Source organism: Solanum tuberosum, unplaced genomic scaffold (assembly GCF_000226075.1).
Source record: "Solanum tuberosum cultivar DM 1-3 516 R44 unplaced genomic scaffold, SolTub_3.0 scf00012, whole genome shotgun sequence".
NCBI lineage: Eukaryota > Viridiplantae > Streptophyta > Magnoliopsida > Solanales > Solanaceae > Solanum > Solanum tuberosum.
The window spans coordinates 2,252,305-2,257,194 of NW_006238937.1; the positions used below are offsets into that span (position 1 = coordinate 2,252,305).

The 4,890-nt window shown below is 33.8% G+C and overlaps 1 pseudogene; it reads right to left on the reverse strand.

Annotated features, from left to right (window-relative positions):
• Positions 1–2,769: 2,769 nt before the first annotated feature.
• LOC102583571 (gibberellin 20 oxidase 1-like) lies at positions 2,770–4,238 on the reverse strand (annotated as a pseudogene).
• Positions 4,239–4,890: the final 652 nt, after the last annotated feature.

The following is a 4,890-nucleotide window of genomic DNA, read 5'->3' on the forward strand; positions in this document are numbered from 1 at the left end:
ATTCAAAATAATAAATTTTAAGAACAATTTATTTGTTTACAAAAATGCCCTTCATTAATGTAAAAAGTGATATAACAAAAGGGTTGAAAGAGACATTTTTGTCATTTACCTATTTTATCCCGGGATAAGTTATCCCGGGATTACTATACCACCCTAGGTTAGGGATAACTTATCCCGGTACTAATTATTAATCCCGGGATAAGTTATCCCGAACTTGCCAACCAAACAACAAAATAAGTGGTACTATAATTTAATCCCGGGACTATTTGGTAGTATCCCTCACACCAAACGACCCCTTAAGTCTTTAAGATTCTTAATGCTAATCTCATTGTACATTTGAAACTGTGTTCACAACTAGATATTCTTTTTGCACTTTTAATAGTTTTAGTTGTTTTTCACGTATGTATTTGTGTTTCATATTGAAAATACTGGGTTTAGTTGGACCTATAGAACATATGCACTATCTCTTTGATAACATGTCGTTAAAAAATATTTATTTTAAACTGCAACTAAACAGGAAGATTTAGCTAGTGTCAGCAAACAATGTCAAAACAAACCATCAGGGAACCCCAATGAGTAGAAGCTCTGATGTTACTACTAATTCTCGCACTGATAGAAATGGCCATCAACTGGTGGGCCTGCCAAGTAGATCAAATTTAGAGAAGTACATACGTAAGAAAAATGAGAAGAGAAGACCACTTGAGAATCATCCTGATGGGGTATATCTTAAGTTATCACATTTTGAACTTGATAAAATCATTGGATTTCTCTTAACTCTATGTGACATGAATTGTATGTATAGAAAATTCCAAGATGAGAAACTTAGGTGAGATAGATTTGGATAGTTATACAGTTTAACACTGTAGGAGAGGATGATGTAAGTTATGATGAAGATCCCATTGGGGGAACTTTTTTATCAATCCATGGGATAAGAAAAGGTTACTGATATATATATAAATAGAAGCAGCTAAAGATCGATTCTTTGAAAGATCAGAAAGCCATTCTTTGGATGTGACATTAAAGACTCCCTTAAGAGGAAATAGAGTGAATGCTAGAATCCTAAGACACAACCTCCCCCCCCCCCCGATATTATAGATGAGATATGTGATGACTCAGTTAGAAAGAAAAGAAAGCAAGGTTTCCAATTCCATGGAAAAAGACATCAGCTAAAGCAGAGCTAGCGAAGGGACTGATGGAAAAGGGAGAACGAGTTTGACAAGATCTAGATTACAATGTGTCTCAGTATAGTGCAGATGCTGATCAAGATTTTTCAAAAAGGAATTTGTCTACTTTGCAACCTTTTGTTGCAGCCACTTCATCATCTTCTAAAATGTCTTGTTCACATAAGAATTGACTAAAAATAGAAATTAGCGATCGATAAATTTTATAGCTAAACAACAAAATCCATTTCTAATCTTATTTAGTCACAAATTATTATAAAATTTTGTTACCTACGAACAATTTAACAAAGGTTAACGACGAAGTGTGTTTCTAATTCGAACTACATACAATGGAACCAATACCAGAACCTGGAACTCACGAGTACCAAGTTATCTAATGTGCACAAATACAAGTCCCATTAGTGGAAAAAAAAGTCATCTCAATGCCAAAAGACTAGCTAACATATATAGAGAGGAAGAAAGGCTACTCCAGAATCTTCATCGTCTGCACTATGTTGAGACACAGTGCAATTTAGATCTTGTCCGGCTCGCTCTTTCTCTTCTTACCTCTACCTTTTCCATCAGTCCGTTCAGTAGTTCTGCTTTTACTGAAGTCTTTTCCCATGGCATCAGAAACCTTTGCCTCTTTTTTTTTAATAAGACCGTTATCACATGTCTCTTCTATAATACCTAGGGGTTGGTTGTTTCTTAGTGTTCTGGCATTCACTCCATTCCCTCTTAATTAAGGGAGTTTTTAATATCACATCCAATGAATGACTTTCTTGATTTTTTGCTAAAGTCAAATTAGTCAATGAATCAACCTTTGGTTGCTTGTGTTTATATTTATCTCTTACTTTTTCTGATCTAGTGCGTTGAAATCTTACATTGTTATCAATACCAACCAACCTATCCAAGCATTCTTCGATTTTCTTGGAGTCTTTTATTCTTTGCAACTTGAATTCCTCCAACATGTTTTTTCTGAAAATAATTCCAAATTTCTTTTGGTGATACGAGAAATATAATTCTCTTTAAAATGGTTGTTGAGACAACAACAAATAGAGTTGCTTTCGTCGTGGACTTCAAGATTTTCTTTTCCTTGTGACTCTTGATTTGAGCTTTGATGGGATTATTTTGTAACAGATTAATTTCATAATCCTCTTGCACGGCTTCCTTCCTAAAGATCAAGGGCCTCCAAGTAATTTTTTGTTCTCCCAACTAATAATTGGTAATTTTCATTACTAAAAACAACATGAGTTATTCATGAAAAAATATTTTTGAAATCCATCTCTTCACTCAAAGGTCCCTTCGGAAAAATAGCTCTAGATCCACCTATCAGTTTTTGAAAGAAAAGAAATGCATGAAAATAACAATGCAAGAAAAGCTGAAGGATAAATTATGTGTTGCACTACAAAACATTATATTATTGACTAACAAAAGACATATATTTACAGACTAAAAACTAAACTGAAATAGAAATCAACTCCTAAATACTAGGTGTCTAACTTAATAAAATAATTGCTACACCATTTTTTGTAGTTCTAAATCAATGATTCAACATAGATACAAAATATTCCAAGGCCTTCAATGTTGAACCTCATATGTATAGCTCTTAAGCTTCTACATTATTGTCTTGAAGCCACATCGAGAGAGCTTGAAGAGTGTTCGTATCAGCTCTGTGATGCTTTTAAGTAAACTCAAGGAGAGCAGGCAATGTGGAGTCAGGATATAGTCGAGGGTTGTTGTAGTCCACCAATTCAGTTGGTGGACTCACCACTTTATCATTGTCTCGACAAAGAAAGAAATCAAGTGATTTTCTAGGAGTCTTGTTGTTAACCACTGCTCTATGCAAGCAAATTTTGTATCTACGATTCGATACGGCCTGCAAAACGACAAAAACCAAGTATGTTATATTCAAGTTGTAAGTCTAAGAATTCATGATGTATATCATTGCGCGTCATGTGTAAAGATCTTATAATGTTTTTCACCAAAAAATGTATTATTTGCTTAACAGATTATGTTTATATTAGTTGTATGTAATACATAATACATTAGCTTGTTATATAGTTCTAATTTGTAAATTTACTTACCATAAATGTGTTGCCTATGTTAACCACAAAAGCATTGAAATTTTGATGGATGGAGTACCATTCGTTGTCCACAGGAACCTGAAGTCCGCTAACAGAATCTTGATGGATAACGGTTAATGATGTTGGATCATAGTGAGGCTTGGTTCCTAAATTGAGCTCTGGTTTCTGGCACGGGGGATAATAGTTGAGTCTCATTATGGATTAATTATCTTCGAATAACTCTTGAAAAGGGCTCTTCTGTACATCTAGGCTCATCCCTAAAAGTTCCATGATCCTAAGAGAAAGTATGCTCATGGACTTGCAATAATCTTGATAAACATTCCTGTGTAATTAAAGGGAAAAAAGGTTAATTCATATACATAATCAAAAAAATAGAAAAATAGATACTCATTTTCTTTTTCTTTTTTTTCCAATTTTGATTTGATATAAAATTTAAGAAATTAAAGAAAGACTTTTGAATTGAGTAGTCTTAGACAAAAAAAATAATATAAAATGTACAACAATATCATTTAATTTAGGGATCTTAAACATGTCATGCCAAAAAAGGAAAAAAATATTTTTTAGAAACGTTCCAAAAAGAAAAGTACGACAAAAAATTGAAAAATATGAGAACTAAGATAGTCAATTGTCCTTACCCGAGAGTTTTAAAACTTTCACTCAATGTCCTTTGGAAATACTCCTCAACTATGTGAGATGAACCTTATTTAGAAGAGTATCGTAAAGAGAGTGTCTCTTTCCAAGGAAGCTTCGAAAACCTTCCATTAAAGCTAGTGGCATATCCACAATGTTCACCAATTTTCCTTTGAGACTATTGCTTTTCACAGAGAGGCATGCCAAAGAACATGTCCATGTAACGATGGGAATTAGAGATGAGATTAGCATCAACTCCGTGGTTCACTACAAGAAAGAAACCATGACTCTTGCGCGCTTCACCAACAAGCCTAGATGTTTGTTGGGAGGCGGCAGGGTCACCAAAAAAGTTGGCTAACATCTCAAATGCACCACATCCAATTCTAGGTGTAGACGATCATTAACTAGTATAAAATCCAACAAAGATTTGGGGTCGAACCCACATAGAGGGTTTGGATTGCAATTAATAGCTAGAACGACTGCAAAAACAGGGGAAACAACAATATTAGGAGGAATTATCTGGATTTGATCGTTTATAAGCTAATTACGCTATATGGGTAATTGAAATTTAACAATAATATGCTGAAATATTGTGGGTAGGCTGGACTTTAAGTGTAATAGATTTTTCTCGAATAACTATTACGGTTCATGCGATTTCTCTCGAACATCGACAAGCTTAACAAGATAAACAACCCAAAACCTTAATGTATCTACTCTCTTGAGCTAGATAAGTAGAATTGAATTTAGGATTCACTCTCTTGAGCTAAACCTATATCAACCCAATACCTAGAATCATTAATCAAACACTTTGGTTCCAAAACCTCTCTCTCAAGCAAGCCAAGAACTCAAAATTAAAATTGCATTTGAAACTATAATTCTTAGATTAAAACATAGCTAATGATTAAACACACATTAAAATATCAATTTCATCATTAAACAACAATACCCACAAGATAATTAGACAAATAAACACATAATCACACCCCAATAATTGGGGTATTAACCACACATCA